This window comes from Zonotrichia albicollis, chromosome 6 (assembly GCF_047830755.1).
Source record: "Zonotrichia albicollis isolate bZonAlb1 chromosome 6, bZonAlb1.hap1, whole genome shotgun sequence".
Lineage (NCBI taxonomy): Eukaryota > Metazoa > Chordata > Aves > Passeriformes > Passerellidae > Zonotrichia > Zonotrichia albicollis.
Window position 1 is genome coordinate 36156359 of NC_133824.1, and position 19421 is coordinate 36175779.

The window sequence follows — 19421 nt, forward strand, 5'->3', positions numbered from 1 at the left end:
AAACGTTTGCACAAAGACAGGATTTATGCTGCATACTTCATTCACTCCTGCTGCCTTTTTCTCTCTGAAAGTTGTAATCCACTGAATGTAAATCCCAGACTTCTCCACTGCTAATTGTAATATGGCAGAAGGGGATTATGACTCTGAGGGAGAAAAAAGCAGCCGGAACAGATGAACGCTTACAAAACAGAAGTCATCTTTGCATGAAACTTATCACACATTTGCTTTTCCATTTGCTTTTTTAAAGCAAAATGGAGGGGAATGCATATAGGGGAAAATGTGCATTTCCTCACCGAGACAGGATATGATCATAAACTGAAGGATCTTAGGATCTTACAGGCTTTGATAAAAAGGATGTTTTGGTCCCAATGATGAAACGCTGACAAGAGTCAGAGAATGTCCAGCTTGAATGATATCTTAGCATGGTTCAGGACACCAGCTTCTATAGCCTAAGGCTTCAGACACAGTTCATCAGTCAAAATTGACTGAAATGTATTTCTTAAGTAATGTTCCAAGCTGTATTTGATAACTTCAAATACATTTCACCATTCTGCTTTCATATACACAGAACACAACCATAGGTCAAAGGAACATGAACAGGAATACAAGATTTAAAAAACATCCACCTTTATATCTGCCAATCCCTTGTACAGTCCATGAAGAAGCGTTTCAAGGCTGTGACATGCCTGATTTTTTTTTCATTTTGTGCAACAAGGAAAATTGTTTTTCATGTACTTTCTCACTGCATGCATTTCTCTGTTATACAGAGAAAACAAAGGAAACAATCAAGGTGTCTTTTGGGCACCTATTTCAATAGAGAGTTCATCTGTAAATTTTTGACTCAGGTCAAAGCCAGAAGGTAAAATGAAACCACAGTTCTCTCTTTCTGCTTAAAAACAATTACTATCTTCTTGTCCAGGGAGTTGCTTTATCCTTCATAGAATTTCTGGATATATGCTGTCATAAAATGAATTTCATTCATATGAATCACAACAAATGCTACCTTCTACAGGGAACTGCAGCTGATGTCCCTGGAAATATCATCTTTATCGTTCTTTTTAATGAAACTTAGGATAAGTTTTACTCTTCAATTCCCAGAGCTGATCAAATCAGGAGTTTGTATATCTTGATTTACCTGGATGAAGTCTACTTTTTTTTTTTCCCCCAAAAAGGTAGGGATTTTCAAGTTAGTGACCAAGCCCTGCAATGCATTTTAGAGAAGGGAAATGGAAAGAGAGAAGGTGCTTGCTGCATAGAGCTGTTTGGACCTCCTCCCTTTCTGCTGTCTCTTCCTTTTCTGTAAAAGAACTACAAAATGTCTTTTTCCTCTTCAAATTCAAGAATCTGGAGGCTTCCCTCGTTCCTCTTTGAGAAGGCTGTAAACAGGAATGATACAAAACTTCACTTGAGAAGTCTTCTTAGTTGTGATAAATTAGTTGTGATACCTTCCACATGCAAAGAAGTGCAATACAAAATAAGGAGACAAAATGGATGAAACACAAAATGTGCAAGGCAGAATTTGGGGTTGTCTGACAGAAGTGTCAGCAGATTGGTGTAAGCTATAGCATTTTGCTTTCATTTACAGGCTCAGAGCTTGATTCACCTCTTGCCAGTGATGAGCTTGGCAAAAGGTCTAAGAAATTCTGCACAATGGATGCTTTTGGTCGTCAAGAGTCTATTTTAGGACTCGGAAATATATAGAACATGAAAAATGATCCAATAGGGCAGGGACCAAGAATCTGCCTGGCATGCCCCTTATGCAGAAAACGTCCAAGGTGTTGAAGAGCCATACTGGCCATTTTAAAGCTACATTTCATGCAAGTTTTAGGAGATTCAACATGGATGAAACCCAGAGGACCCGGTTCTGTTTTACTTACTTTGGTTTATAATCATTGTTGTTTCTCTTGTAAGAATTTAAATAGAAAAGTGTCCAGGAACTGTGGTGTTGCATTCTCCACTTGGTCAGCCCTCACTGCATATACTCAGTGTTAGTTTCTGAGCACTTAGCACTTACGTTTTGGACATTAAATTACATCAGTTAGGAAGGCCAGCATCTCCTGGTATAGTGCACTTACCCAGAAGTGACATACCTGATTTGTGAACTCAAGCCTGCAAACTAAAAATCATCAGTACTTAAATATTATTAGTAAGAGTTTGACGTCATTCAGAAATGTTTACAAATCACTATAGTGTGTCATTGGAACAAGACCCAGAATTCTGTTTGCATTTTTAAAATCCCTAAAGAATGGGGCTCTTGTCCAACAATATGGTCCTCATGACTGCTTGAAAACAAATAATAAATATTAGAAAAACATGTGAAAGTCAGATGAAGTAAAAAAAGAATCTTCGTTTCCCCTGTTTTGCAGATGGGAAGGCACCAGACCCTCCAGTGCTACCCCTGGCCTTTCCCAAACTAAGGCAAGATGCTGTTTTAGTTAACATTCCAGTATGGTTTATCCCTTGTGGTTTTTTTTCTCCATCATTTCGCAACAATGCTTTTTGGCAGATGGAAATGACTCCAACAGAAAGCCAGGTGCATGCTCTGGCGGTTTCCCTGCTAAAAGGGATTTAGTCAGATGTTTCTTCCACCTGTGAATTGGCTGCCCGGTCTCAGCCAGCTCCTATGAATGTAATTATTATGCTCTATTTCAAAAAGCTGAAAAAAGTTCAAGTTGGTTCTGTCAAAAAAAGAGTCTGATTCCATTACAATTTCTTTCTATTTTCAGAACCTCATTTTAAGTGAAATAATTTCTGTGACAACCATTTTCATTTTCAGTTTGTGGGCATATCCTGACCCAGATTTCCGCAAGTCTACCTCAGAAACACACCAAAGCAATAATAATCAGTGGAACTCTTTAAATGATAAACAGGTATTCACATCTTTAAATCTATTTCCAAAAAACAATCCTTTTTAATTTTTTTTTTTTTTCCTGTGAAGACATGAGTCATCTCCAGGCAGTAATGAGTGACTGTGTCTGCTTCCCCGTGGCTTCATGGGGAGCTCTGCTACCTGGAGGGAAGGCTACCAGTATGTGGCTTCCATGTGATTTTTAGATGCTCAGGCTTTGAAATCTCATTTTTCTTTATGAGGAGCAAATACATTTTCTCAAAAAGACAAATCAAAGCAAGATTTTCTTCTTTCCCTGCATTTTTTAGCCTGACATGAAGAAGCCCATGAAACAGCATGAAAAGTTCAAAATTAACTAATTTCTGTGCTAAAATATTTTTTAAAAATCTGAGATAAATCTGAGGCAGGTTCCATATTAATGGACTGAGGAATTAAACTTCACATGTATGGACAATGCAAACACAGCCCTCTTTATTACTGATCAAAAGCACTTGGGTAGAACCATCAGTCTTCACATAGATGCACTCCAAGACAGATTGTGGGAGTTACAAATTGAAAGCAGAGAAAAGCAGCACCCAGCATGAATGAAGAAAATTCAGAGGCAAATAACTAGTCAGACTGCCTAGGGTGAGGCTGTTTGGATGACTGGCTGCCCGGTCCTGTGCAGAGAGAGAGAAGGAATCTCGAAACTGCTCAGATTCCCAAGATGAAAACACGACCGCAGTGTTACTGAATTGTGTGATATAGGATGTAGATTCTCCCTGAATTAATTCCCATTCAAGTGACTGCATAATAGTTAGAAAGAATGGCCAAACTTCTTTTAAATGTTTTTAATCTTTGATTGTTATTAAGATTGAGGGTGGTCCTGAGGTAATAGTTCAATATTAATGTGATGAAAAACTTGTCACTCCAGATATGATATCTGTATCCAGTGGGAAAAGAACACCTGAAAACAGATGTATTTCCACAATATAAGAGTCTTATGCCCTTTGGAATTCAGGCCAATGGATCAGCAATTTCAGAATTAGTAAATGGGGATTAGAGTTTTTGTGATGTTCACTGGTCAACACAGATCTATGATCTAATTCGGATTTCTGGTAATGTATTTGTTAATCATAAGTTTACTTCCAGGAATTTGCATGAATAAATGTCAGTTTGTGGAATATTTGTGAACTGTTCACTTTGACTGTTTGCTGTGTGATTGACTAATTTGCCTATCTGGCTATATGAAACATTTTAAACAGGTGAGTTGAAGAACAAACAGCAAATACTGTACTTTCCCCTGTAAAAGTACAGCTGAAACTATAACTGCATTAAAATACAGTAAGAGTTTGGAAAATTGTGACATTTCTGGGAGTATATGGTACCCCATCTTCATCCTGTCACACTTTGGACAGTGCAAAAGAGTAACAGGGAGCTACATTTGTTTATTTTATTTGATAGAATAGCAGGTACCTGGTTTCCTATGGAAATGCAATCAATAGCATCTGAAATTCTGTATGAAATGTAATGAGAAACATCCCACTAATTGTAAAGGGAAGCAGGGGTTTTTTGTGAAGTACTTAGCCATGATTGCCAGAATGCGGCAAAACTTCTTTACAGTATTGTGCTTCTGGTCAAGCCTCTCTCCAGAGGGTATAAGCAAAACAACATCACCAATCTTTTTTGGTTTTATATTGCACTAGATTGATGATGTTTACACTGATGATATTTTCTCATAAGAGGATTGTAGAAGAAAAAAAATACATTATTTGCAACATAAAAATAACACCAGCTTTTCCCATGAAACTATCATAATATCTGTTTTATGTTGTAGATTGCATTTGCCCACTTCTCAAAGGTGACAGAAGTAATCCAGCCTCCAATTCTTTGCAATGTATAGTTTTCTCCTCTGTGGAATTCCATATGTACAGAAAGTGACTTATACTATTTTATTATAGATTCTAATTGATCTAGCAAATATAGCCAGATTTTCTTTAACAGGAAAAAAAAAAGGAGACGGGTTTGGCAACAGAGATCATTTTTATTAGTTAGTGAACAGGCCCTGAACTTCAGCTGAATTTGTGTCTGGTTGTCACACTGCAGTTACAGTGATGTAGCTCAGCTAATCACCTGGTAGGTGCTGGCAGGAACCACTAGCAAAAACAGGGGTTTAGCTCTTAAAGTTTCTTTTGAAGATGTCTACAAGCTGTCAGCAATACTCCATTAAACATAGACCTTTAAACATATATCAATCTGAATCTGATACCAGTCAACTAACAACTTTCTGTTTGACATAAATGTGCATACAGACCAGGTTATTATGGACTGATTTTTTTTCCTTTCTTTCTGTTTGAATAGCTTGAGCACCAGTATATTTTCTTTAAGACCCATAAAAAGTAAGAAGGCGTTTTTCAGAATTGTTTTAAAAGCTGCACAGCTGTTTTTTAGGAAGAGGCAGTATTTTATTTTATTTTTTTCTTAGACCAGCAGACATAGTGTACCTATCTACAAATCTTTAAACTTCATGGTTACAACATCACACACAACTGTAGGGTTGACATATCTCATCTCAAGGTTCTAGAGTGTGTTATACAGGTGGAAGTATTGTCAGTGATAATTCGCATTTCTCCATGTGTACAGGCTTGTCATTAAAGTCTTCCAGCAGTTATAATAGTAGGAAGGAAAAAAAAAAAAAAAAAAAAAAAAAAGCCTTTCAAGGAATAAGTAGGTGAATAAGTAGGTGCTACTAATTTCATGCTGCATATACTAAACTAAAAGTGACTAAACTTATGACTCTACAAAACCAGCAACCACACTGATTCTCTAATGTCTGGGCAGGTGATCCAGAGGTAGATAAAGCTGCTTTAACACTTTACTGTTAAAGCAAATCTGTTGAACTGTTGAACTGTGTATCTTCCAGGTACCACAGCAAAGGCCCTTCAGAGCAGTTTTTCAAGGAGCAACTTTCTCAAGCGAGAAGACGAAATGTAGCCATTTGAAACTCTGCCTCCCGTGAGGAAACATGGATTGATTTCTTGGCTCAGCCTAGCTTGGAGAGATTATTGCATTTGTTCAAGATCAAGAGACTCAAAAAAAAGTTGTCTCCTACATTTTATTTAGGATCTCCTACTAGACTGCTTAGCAGTGCTGAGCAATTTCACCCTTAACCTCTCACAAAATCACCAGATCCTTCTTCCTTAATCTGTTTGCTGCCAGAGTGTGTGCTAAATCTCCTCACTTTTCAGGAAGGTGGATACCAGCACAAGGCACAGGATACCAATCTTTCCCAGACAAGCTGTCGTGGCACCAGTAAAAAATCTTCACTGTCTTGCTGTGTAGTAGCAGAAGCTTTCTTTTGTTTTGCTAATACGAAAAATGAGCAAATTAGTATTGCTCAGAACAGTTTCTTGTGTTGCATACACCTAGAATAAATCCACACTCAGTCTAAATTAATTCTCAAAACAACCAAAGAATACTAGCACAAGTATATCTGTATGCATAAAATCTGATTTTTAGTCCCATAGCCAGAATGCCCTCTAAAGAAAGCTGCAAGAAACTGTTAGTAGAGGATGTTGGTCACAGGAAAAAAAAGAATTTGCAAACATGTTTGTTTTTTGGTTTTAGCACCTTGTATCTGCCTGGCATTTTTCAACAATTAGGGAGTGACTTCCTTCTGTTTAAAATTTATTGAAACTATAATTTATATACATAATTCTTGTGCAGGGAGATAATTCAAACATTTGACATTTGACATTGAAGCAGAGTTCATTAGACCTATACCAGAAGGTCACAACATGTGTTTCTGTTTGCAGTTTGAATATGTATAATTACTGGAACTAAGTTTCTGGAGCAGACTCATAACTGTTATATACTGAATTTCCCTTAAAACTTATAAAAATTTCACAGTGTCTGCATAAAATTGTTTCAGTATTAATAGTAAAAGGGTATCTATTCCTTAGTGTATTCATAAATAAAAGGACATAACAGTTGGAGACAGAGTGTACTCATTAATTTTTATAAATAGTCATGTCAGCTAAGTTACTTAACAGTATTCAATCAGTTCAGGTAAGTGTGGCTTTCACATCTCAATATCAGTTGATTTAGTTGGACACAAATATATCAGCTATACTGGCTGTCTAAAATACAATCAGCTCTTTCTGCTGTGACCAAAAATCATCCTGATTTCCTTTGTGTGGTGGTGTTGGCTCTGAAAGATCAAGCAAACACCATCAGTCCACTCCTGCAGGTGTCTCCTTGTGTTCTCTCTGTCACTCAGAGCACCAAGGGGCTGCCTTGGCCTCTCCCCAGCTATGATTAGTGCCCACTTCCTGCCAGTAATGAGACCTGACATTTTCCAGAGCAAACACAGACACTTACATTTGTTCATGGTTCATTTGATTGTGTATAAAGATGAGCTGTATCACACAGGGAATGAAAACTTCAAACATGTCACTGAGGGTATTTATCTGGCATGTGGTGTGAAGAAAAGGGGCGGTGGGGGGGGAAGCTGACAGAGGGAAAGGAGCAGACTTCAGTTCATTATTAGCACAATAAGAATAAGAATAATCCCAACTGCCTCAGATTGAAATGAAAATATTTTGTGTGCTTTAGGTTGTTTTTTTTTGGTTTGATTTTTTTTTTTATTTTTTTTAATCACCTGTGGTGTGTTCCACAAAAATGAAAAAATAAAGGATTTTGGCAGCTGGTGCTTTAGGTGATGGCTTTTGAAACAAAAAGCTGTAAGCTTACTATTTAATTGTCAGGAGAGTGAGAATGAGGGAATTTGGAACAGTTCTGATAAGCAGCCACCCTCAGGGACAGTGTTACATGAAAGTTCATAAATATTGGTGAGGTACCATTATTGCTGTTATTCATGCTTGCTACACCAATTTCAAGAACTATATCTTTGCAAATATTCTACCATTGCTACTTATACTTGAGCAATAAATCTAACAACAGTATGTTACCTATGATAAACCACGGCTCAGCAGTGTAGCACTCGTGGCTCTCAAGGAAATCATCCACTAAAACCAAAACTTTGAATGTCATTGTACTGATGATTTCAAGGCTGTCCAGAACTTACCAGTGCTGGATCATTATTTGTTTCTGTAACTCATAGCCCCTGATTTGCTTTCTTTGGACTTGAGTTGGAGATTGTCATCTGTTAAATTTGCTACTTTGTTTCTTGGACAAGACTACAGAAAGAGGCTGTTGTTTGTATTACATGTACCGCATTTGGAATGGCTTATTCCATAGCATTTTCCTCCGATATTGCACTGCATCTCTGGGATTTACTTGTGATGGATAGTTTCCATGAAGATAGCCTTCATCCTGAATCTTTGTAGGCTTGCTTTTCCCTGCTGAAAAATCTTAGAATGAAATAATAAGTGGAAATGAAGCATTTTTACCTGTGTTTTTTTCCAAGTTACTTATCTATTCAGATTTTAATTTGCCTGCTGAAGGTAGAGCCATCAGTAATGACCTACGCAATGCTTCATGCTTCAAGTTGGTGCTGTCCAGAGATGGTGAGCCAACTATTGCTTCCTGTAATAGCAATGTAAATCAAGGTACTTTGGGATCATTTTGTCCAAAACATGACACACATTGCAGTGTTCTTATTCTAAATATACTCCAATAAAATCTTAAGCAGAATTTGTGTTTTAAATCTTAAATATTGTAATGGTACAAAAAGTAAAAAACTTATGTATTACATGTGAGTAAGTAATAAAGTAGAATTATAAAATATTTGCTGTGGTTATACAGCACACAGTAGTATAATTAAGCATATATATATAATTCATATATATATAATATATAAATGTAATATATAATAAATAATTATATGAATATATTAAGCATGTTATATATTATTATAGATATAATTAGGTACATATAATGCTCAGTTTTGGGGGAGGGAGCAGAAATGAATATGGCACATTATTTAGTAAAAATAGGTCAGGTGAGTGGCATATCAGTGGAATCCTGACACAGTGATACAAATTCTGTAAACATGCCTGGTGAACAGTACCAGCAAAACTCTGCCTTCCTGTGCATAGGTATAAATCATGTTTAGCCTTTTTAACTGTGTTTCATGTGGCTGTTACTCCATACCTGCTTTGGAAAAACACAAATATATTGATACAGCAAAGATTTCTGTCACCTAACAAAGGAAACATAATTTATCTGAGTCACTGCAGTGTGCCAGTATGTCAGCAATGTACCTGGCATATTCTCATTAGCAGTGACCACCTTTATTGTCCATGTAAATGAAAGTTTGGAGTAACAGTGTGTTTGATTCTAAAGTGTTACTTTTCCTCTTCTTTACTCAGCATTCAAATCTCTGCCACAAATATTGTATTCTGTGAGTAGATCTTCCCCACATTAGATCATATTTTAGCTATCTCATTACCAGAGGTTCAACATTTACCTTGTCTCTCTAAATTTTCATAGAATTCTAATCATTAAACCTGAAAAGCAACAACACTTGCATGGAGAGCATATGCTTTTCAGAATATAGGGTTTCTTGGAATATAGGTGATTATCTTGTCTTTTTACTTTCAGTTTTACTGCTATTTAAGCACCAAGCCATGGTTCTCAGCAGAATTACCTTTAAAAATGAAGGACCAGGGAACATTGTGCAGAAACTATTGGATGAGGTGCGCAAGCCAAAAAGGGGAAGCAAAACCTGTTTGTATTTATTTTCCAGAGCAAACACAGTGTTTCCTTTCAGTAGGAAAGAAGCTGACTACTCTGTAATAACAAAATTGAGCTGTTGGTACTAACTTTTGAAATGCTCATGGCTGAGAATGAAAATAACAGGATGGTCTTTCCCTGCACACAGTTTTTAATGTCTCTCATATTGTGCATCTCTTGATTTCAATTTGAGTCCACAATCTAGGGAAAAAAATGATAGATCCTAGGTGTTACCAATGTTAGATAAATCACCCTTGTCTCTCCTCAGATGCTGGATCCTTCACTAAATGCCTCTGTGCTTGCAATGTCAGGCAGCCACTATGAATGCTCCCCTTTCCCTTCCACCCTTCCACCATTCTTCCTTCACTGTGTGTCCATCACTTCACTCATAATAAATTTGCATAACTACACTTCTGTTATCTATGCTTTTCTTAATTTTGTGTAAAGTTCTTTGGAGAGAGAAAAATTAACTCCAAATAATCTGTTTAAAAATGTGCCACGAGTTTGAGAAAGTTAAAGGAGTATTGTGTTGTTCCTATGCCCTTTAATTTGGGTGGTAATTTTTAGTAGTCAGTCATAGAAAATTTTGATTTTCTTCTACTTTGTGCTAGACCAGGTTTGTGCAATATGTTGGATTAATAATTGCTACGTTTTCTGTTTCACTAAACATAAGAAATCTTCTTTTCATTACACTGTATCAGATTTCGTTAGAATGATAGCCATGAGTAGGTGGTTGTAAAACTCTTCCTTGAAGTGTTAAAACCAGAATTCAAGTTTGTATTTGATGAGCACACTGGGAATTTATATATTAAAATTACAGTGATAGAGAAAGTACGGTATTTAAGGTGGAATGAAAATTGGGCTTTTTTTGTGATAAGGCTGATTAACAGATATTTTACACTCTTTCTTCAGATGAATTTTTTTATTTAAACTACTCATGAGTTCTTGTTTAAGTAAAGAGGCTACTAATTGAATTGTTGTATTTTAATTACTTCCCCCAGTGGAAAGAGAGGAACAGTCTTAAGACCTTTCCATTTCCTTACATGAATATTCTCTGAATTAATCTTTCTTATATATTTATTATCTGCTCCTTTCCCTTTGTGAGAATAGAGTGTGGAATACTAAATAGAAGGAAAATATTTTTAACAGCAGATATCAACATTTGTATTAGCTGTTAGGTCTCTCAAAGACCTGATTTTCAGAAAACAATCATATACTGAAAAAATAATGGGCTAGTACATGAGTAAGAGTAGTTGCTATAGAATGGTTCTCCACTTGAGCCATCACCTGAAACTTTTAAAACTAGAGTGAACATAACTCTAAAGACTTAATTGAAGAAGTCAGACTTTACTGGAAGTAGAAATGAGTCATTAGTACATTTTCTCATTAATACATTTTCCTTATCTCTTACTCCCATAACAGATATCACTCCTAGAGAAAGGAGCAGCACTTTTATCATCTAGATCATCACTCTGCATCCTGGCCATCCCAGCTGTCATGCTTTTAGATACTGCCCCTACATTCCCACCTCCTAGAGTTGTTATGTGTCTCTGTGCTTTCCCATATTTTAAACTAATTTTGCCAGAGCTTTTAGCTGCAGAGAAATGCACTTTAAATGGAACTGAAGTCTCAAAAGGCCAATAAAATGGAATTGTAATAAAGCAAGCCATGATTTGATACCAGTCTTGCTTTTGTGGGATTGTCTTTTGATCTTTGAATGCTTAGATTTAGCGTGACTGAAGTGTCTTTTCACTTTCTGCTGGTCACTTTTAGATACAAATTTGTGAGTGCACTTATGAGAAGTGCTCCATCAGTCCTGTGTATAATGCTGCACTTAGATCCTCATCTGTCTCTCTTCTGTTCTTTCTCTCACTCTGGTGGAATCAACGTGGATTTTTGCAGTCAGTGTGGATGACATCTCCAAAACCTTCTGAACCTGCTTTTTTGTGCCTTATATGGAAAAGGTTAGATTAAGGTAGCACAAAGCAAAATTTCCAGAGTTAGTTCTTAGACAAAAATATGTACATTTCAGGTAGGCAGCAAGAAGCAATTATTATAGAATTTCTTGAATGAAAGCTAGATTCTAATCATGAAATCATCAATAAAAAAAGGGTTATGAAAGGATATTGTAGACCTCTGCTAAAAGTGAGGCTATCCTTTTCATTAGGCATATGTTTTCATGCCCCAGAAGGAAAAGTGAAAAGTGCCAATCACATACAAGTTACGTACATTTATATCATGTAAATATTATTCTTCTGTAGTGATGAAAAGGCAGCTTAAATTATTTATAATCAAGAACATGATGGAGAATAAGGAGGTGGGGAAGGAAGTAAAAACCCCTGGATATCCATTTAAATTTGGGGACTTTTAATGTACTAGAATAATCTGAGGCATTTAGTTAATAATCAACTGCTATTATTGACTACTTCTGATAAATACAGATGATTTCTGCCTGTTACCAAATCTTAACAGTTTAATACTAGAAAGTGTCTTTAAAACAATTTTAAACATGACCAGAGGCTTATAAAATAGGCACAGGAGCCATGTAGATGTAATAATCATATTAGCCATAAAAATCAACATTCCTAATATTATATTTCAGAGCTGATCTAAAGAGAAAATAGATTTAGCCACAGTAGTAGCATTAATTCAAAGAGAAATTCATACTGTAATGATCAGTACAATCTTTCTTTGCAGCACAAACTTATTTTTTGGCTTGCCTGACTCGGAACTCACCAGTGTTTAACATCATGAACAATAATTATAGTAGCATGAGTAATTCTTCAATAGGAATAATAAATATTCTTAAGGAAAACAGCATTTTATTTTCCAGCTTTATTGCTAGAAATATTTAATTTCATCAGGATTATGCACAGATAACCATTTCTGCTCTTAATAGTGATCAAATGCAAGGTTGCATCAATTCTCGGCAGGGATTTTGGGCAGAAATTATGTACAAACCATATATACAAATAATGAGTGATGTACTTGATAAATTTTCATTTTTGAATGCAAGTTCATTTGTTTTCAATGAGACACATGCATGAGCTCCACATTTACAGGCCTCTTTGAAATACTGAAATAGAAAAAGGAGTCAGGACCTACCAGCAAGAATTAGGATTTACAGGATCTAGATGCCACCCTTTTTTACACTAGGAAATAGTACTACACCATATGTCAGTTCTGTTTATTTGCTTACCCATATGAGAATTTCTTTTTACATCCTTGTTATGTTGTCATGACACTGTTTATGCTAAACATGCCTGCATGCCTCCTGCTTCCTACCTTCTGTAACAAGAAGTAACTCTGCTCCATCCGTCCCCACCAGTTAAACTTCGTGGGTCTCCCGGGGTTTACTTGCACATGCAGCCTTACATGTGCAGCTGTACCCTGTGCAAGGGCACGTGGGAGAAACCTGTTCCTTGAGAGGATTCAGACATCATTCTTCTTTGGCTTGCATTCAGAGGGGCAGCACAGAGGTCAAGAAAGTCCTGCTAGCAAAGAGCCAGTGTCAAGGCAAAATTGGGCTCTGCATTGCTGACTGCAGCCCAGGCTGTCAGATTAGTCCCCAGGCAAGCACTGGACTTAGGGAAAGCTTTGAGGGGAGGGACAAAAACTCACTTTATCCTGTCAAAGCCATGACAAGACCTGCTCTGTTTTCCCTTCTGCAAAATCTTTAAAAAGTGATTTTTCTATTCATGTAGAAAAGCTGTCCCCATGCCCACTGCACTTCTGAACATCATCAGTGCCTGAGAGATGCCTAATGTCCCGTTTTCAGGGGGTCACAGGGCTTGTTTGAACTTCCACAATGCCTTCAGTTTTCCCACTCTAACCTTGACATAAAGCCCTCTCAGCAGGACTCTGTGGCTTGAAGACAAAAAATAACTGTGAGGTTTTGGTATTGTGAGGCTGTCCATTTTGTACAACTCTCCTGTCTTTACAAATTTCTTATAAATGTGAGCTTAAATCCATTTCAGAGAGCTCACTGGGAATACCTCCCCAGTGCTCTGATGACAAACACTCTGCAAATAAAGACCCCCTTTGTTTGAACTGTTGGCAGTCTTTACTTTCTACTAGGCTGATATTAAATTGCTACAACAGCTGGTAAATACAACCTGGCTTTACAAGAAATTGCAAGGGTTAAAAAACTGCAGTAACTATGGGCAAAGGAGAAAAAATCCAAATTTGAGGTTGCTGCAGTTCTGTTCTGAAAAACACTTTTATTCCAAAGAAACTCCCAATGATATTTCCAATAGTGTCACAATATTTTTTAATCTCTGGACAATAATTCCACTTGACTACATGATTGCTTGCAGCAAATGGCAAGAATCATAGTATGATCATTTACTCACTAAACGTTCTGACAAACTTGATTGTTTACTTGTTAAACTTTTCACAATTTGAACAGAAGTAAGCATTGTAAGAAAACAAAATTAAGAATGTTAATACTAAAAACTGTGACTATTTTAAATTAAATAAAAATTGTTAAAGCTTATGTATCTCATTTCATTAGGTACAAGAAAATCTTGAGGCTACATTCTTGTGTTTTCAGACAGGATTTTCCACAGAATCTCCTTGAGCAAGGCAGACACTGTGTATCAGTCCGAAATCAAACTCATCACCATTTTTGTCTTCCTTCATGTACAGGAATTCATCCATCTAGTGCCAGTAACTATTTCACAGATAAACAGGTCATCTGGGCCTTTATTAAGGTCTGTAAAATGTAATGGGAACCATCCTGATTTCAAGCATCAGCTTTTTTATCACCAACCAGCTGTTTCTAGTGCTGGAAATAAGCACAGGAGGTGTTGTATTTAAATCATCCAAGGTTTCTCCTATACTGCTAACCAAAAGAGTGCCATGGAAAAATCCTACTGCTGAAGCCAAATGACTGAAAATGCTTTACAGACACAGTGCATCTGAAACACACTTCCACATCCATGTGTACATAGCCCCCAGTGCTCCCTATACACCACATAGGGAGCATATACCCATACACAGGAAGTGCTCTGCCAGTCCTAAGACAATATTTCCTCATCTTTCTCAAAATTAAATACCTGAAATAAAATGGACTCTTTGTTGCACATCATCAGAGGGGTATTTTTATAGCATGAGAATGGGTATAAGTACAGCTGAACATTTAATGGACTGGCCATGTAGATCCAGCTAGGTTGGCATGGCAACCCTGAGTTTTCTGTGGTCATCCCCAAGTATACAAATAGCTTGGAAAAAGCACACTGAATCATGTGTCTTTGAGGAATAGGCCTTTTACGGAATTTTCCTCATCCAAGACTCTACATTTTGAATAGAACAGAAATCTTGGCTGTTACTTTAAGCAAAATGTGTTCAGTCTCACAAGTCTGAATTAAATCAGTAGTGCATAGATTCGGAGTCAAAGGGATGGCTGACTACCCTCTAATGACAGCAAATGCAAAACAAATTCTAAAGTCTGTAAAACAAGTTGGCTACCCAAACAGATGGTGTCCCTCACTGTTACTTCTGTCCTTAAAAACTAAATTTATAAATAGCTGGTAATGAATAAACCAAAAATATGCATACAGAAGACTAAAATCACCCTACATGAACAGACTGTAAAGAGAATAAGCTGAAAACTGGCATTAGAGGAATTAGTCCTGAGAATCTCTTACTTTGTTATTTAGCCATCACATTTCTTTCTGTGGTGATGGTGTGAAATTGCTCAAAGAAAGAGGTATCAACATTTTTCAGTATTTGTATCTGTTTTCTTGCTGTCCTTAACCTTGTGTGATGAAGGTTTTGAAAGACAGCAACAAAATATTACATCAGAATTTTTTTCTGTGAATATAACACTTTTCTCTCTAAGTAGAAGGAAGCAGTTATTCAAAAGGAATGCATTTTGTACATGGAAATTACAGCTGCATTGCTGTTGTGAAATGGAACAGCATTAATCCATTCCTTGGCAACAATAGCAGTGAGAAAGAGAAATGATGCAGTAAACATATGTAACCTATTCCTCCCACAAACCAAATAATGTCCCCTTAGAGTCCTCCTCGGATGCTGCAATACAGAAAGGTTCCAGTAATCCTGTCCTGTATGATATATTGCAGGAGAAGGAAGATAAATCAAAGGACTTTTATATTTAACTTTCAAATGTATTGGTTATTCTAACACTGTATTTGTTCCAAATCATTTGAGTAGCTTGAGGACAACGAAGCATTGTGGAATATATGGCTTTGAAATGCCTCTCATTACATACACTGCAGCTCATCAAAAATGAAAAACATTTGCCAGACCTGGCCTCGATTATCTTTGACTTTCAATCTGGAAATAAAATTTTATGGCATGAAATGGTAGAGAACAAGATAAGGATTCCATTCCAACCACTACCCTGTGCCCCTGGGCTGTCCTGCTTGGTCCAGGAACTGCAGTTATGGTGGATAAGTTGGACGAGTCCCTCCTGCAGAAGCAGCCCTTAAGCTGCCCTCAAAGCCAAGTTTACTGCCCCTACATCTATCAGTGGACAGGGATGTAGAGGCCAAGATGCTGAGACTGAAGTGGGATGCACTTTGTCCCTGTAAATTGCCATGGGCAGTGTTGCCCCATGCCCAGGTTCAGCAAAGCAGGCAGGCAAAGAGCAGATGGGGTGGCCAGAAAGTCCCTGTTCTCTGCTGCCCCAGGCACAGACCTTCAGCTCATGCACAAATACAGCTCAGAAGAAAAAACCAGAGGCAAATAAAACCAAAACTACCAATCCCTCTATTTCAGTGCAGATAGGATTCTATCTTTCAAATTGATTAAAAATATAAATGTAAACAGATCTAGCAGTCTTCAGCTGTTTTAATAATCCAGATAATTGAACTAATGCTCAAATATTATGTGTTGTGAATAACACAAGATAATAAGAAAATCCAGGACAATTTAAATGAGTCAGTTTGTGAACCCTTATGTTTCCCAAAACAAAAATACCCGAAATGAAAAATCTATTCTAGAATGATTTACTGATGCATGTAATAGCTTTTCCTTGTATGTGAGTATCCTTTCTGTGATTTCACTGGATCACTCTGGTACTTGTAATTAAATATATATTTAAGCTTGTTCAGGACCAAAATATCTTTAGACCCTTAATATATTTTATGATTAAAACCAAAATTATTGCATTTATTTATTATTCCTAGGTTCAAGAAGGACACTCAACAAAGTTCCTTGCAGTAACATAAATTTATTGTATAACCATATTTCAATACCTTAATTTTTCAAGTTAATGCAAATAAATGCTTTGGAAGAGTTACAATAATGGTAATTCATTTTCAGACTAGCATTGTCAATAACAAGTTCTGTCCCAAATAAATAATAAAAAAAAAGTTAACTATGCTAACTTTAATTTTTTTTCTTAATTTAAGGCAAATTGAAGTACATGGATAGTAAAATAAAATTCAAGCTTGGAGACATAAATTTGAAATTAAATATATTATTTTGAGCTATATTTTTTTCTCATTATATGAACAGAAGCTTTAAATTTTCTAAGTCTTTGGCAGAATTCTCATTTCACAGAATCCAGGATTAAACCTGGATAAACATGAAACCTGCCTTCATTAACAGATATCCAATTAAACCATGCAGTTTCTTAGGATCCCAAGTGACAGTAGTACATTAGGCAGAAATGACTCACTGCAAGGCATCCTGACTAATACCATCCTTGGGAAAATGCCTCTCCACCACCTCTCTGTGTGAGTAGCATTTATTGTTGCTCAGGGGTTTTGTCACCCTTCCAAGTTCCCACCTTATCAAGGGAAGCATATCTTGACAGCTGCCCAGGCATTGCTTCTTGGACGTGTCCCTACCTATCCCTGGTACAGCCTGGCAATTCCCCTTAATGGAGAGTAGTAAATGTAGATTTCTGGTCACACTGACTGGGAACAGGAGGTGAACATACAGCTCAGAAGGCTCCAGATATTAATGTACGATGCTGTGTTATAGAAACACCTAAGGTCAGTTGCTGAGGCTTGAGCTAAATGTTTTTTTTCTGGAAGTAACTATAAAAATAAAATGAGGCAAAAATTATGCTTTAAACTAACAGGAACCTAAGGGAAATGGGGAGAGAGTGAGAGAGCCTTTTAGCAGGAGATAAGATAGCATGGCATTCAGGTGGGAATGGGGTAGGCAGCGAAAGAAATTGGGCACCTTGCCTATTTCAGCCCCACGGGGGCAGAACTAATACTTATCTACAATAAGAAGAGAATAAATTCCTTAAAATCCAATTTAAGCATATTGCTGGTATGATCCTTCCAAAACAAGTGAAGTGTTTCAGTAGCATAAGCTTCATTGGTAATCACACCTGAGCCTGATTATGATCTTGTAGATCAAAAGCCCTTTTATTTCAACCAAAATGTATCTAGAGTACTGCAAGAATTGCAAGATATAAGAATCAGCTAGTAACATGTTGCCATGAACACAGACATGATTCTTTGCATATGAAACTAACTACCCTGTAATTATCTTCATTCTCTTTTCATTACATAGATCCATCCACATGCCAATCACACTCTTTCCACTTACCATCTTAAATTTTCTTCAGAAAATTTGAGCACTTCAGCACTCATGGGAAAAATAGTCAGGTTTAAAACTAGGTTTTGTATTTATACAATGAGCACTGCAGGAAATCCTGTGGCTGAAGTTGAGTGACAAAACTAAATTATTGCAGTGATCACCTTTGATGCAGTCGCCCAGCTGAACCCCCAGTGCAGGGGGGATGTTCACCCCAGTGCTGCCCAAGATGATGTGTGCTTATGAGATAAGAACAGAAATCTAATGCTTTAGTGCCCAGCAAGGTCTTACAGCCTCCTGGCTTTTCTTCATAGCTTTTGAAAGTAGAATTGCTGTAAACTGATGTATAAAGAGTTATGCCTTGTGTGGGAGAGGCTTTTAAAGTTGTTTCAGGGTAAGATGCCGACAGAAGAAAAAGCCACCTTCTGTTTGTTGAGGCCATTGTGGATTTTGTCTACAAGGTTATGTCTTGAGGCAAAAGCAAGCAGCTGGCAGGAGCTGGTATTCAGCATCTTATTTTTGTGAGACTGCAAGGAAAACATAAGGGAGTTCTTAGGGCAGGGAGAGTGTTCACAGAGCAGGGCAGCGGGAGATCATCGGCACATCCCAGCACACATGAAAGAAGATGGCTTAGCATCTGTTCTGGAGCAAGCCAAGAGTTCTGGGTACTGGCAGTCATGTATGGAGATGGATCACAGCATGCCTGCCAAGGGGTTTGGATACTGGTCACAAGCACAGAGATGGATATTTTGGTTGGAAGGCACAGAAAATTAGCAGTAAAATTAAGTATGATTCTTTCTAGTGCCTTATTTGGGAGCAGGCTAAAGAATATATTCTCATTAGCTTGAATATTTCCCATAGCAGAAATGGTGCAAAGTAGAAATTTTAAATAATAGGAATATATATTTTTAGGTAATATTTCACTCAGCTTATTTAATCTATCTGTGCCTTGATTTTTCATAGTTAATGGTAGCGATTTGGATAGAAATTCATGATAGTGATTTGGATAGAAATTCATGCTCACAGAAGCGTCCATATTGGAGTCAACAAACTCAAAATTATGTGAAAAATAAATTAATCACATTCCTCTGAGTGCAAAGGTATTTTAGACTATGGAGCAAGACTTTCCTCTATGACAGGCATTTCTATTGTAATTGTAAAACGAGAAATGCTTTTTCCTAAGGAGAAGCAGGTGTTGATGTTATGGCCTGACTTCTTCAGCACCTGAATTGCGTCTCCTTTTGTGCTATCCCAAGGTGTTTGTGTTGGACTCCACAGGGTGGCACTAGCACATGGGAAACTACCACCAAAGAAATTTTTGCACCATTTTGCAGCATTCAGGTGGCCCCAGACCCTGGCAGTGGAGACAGTGGAT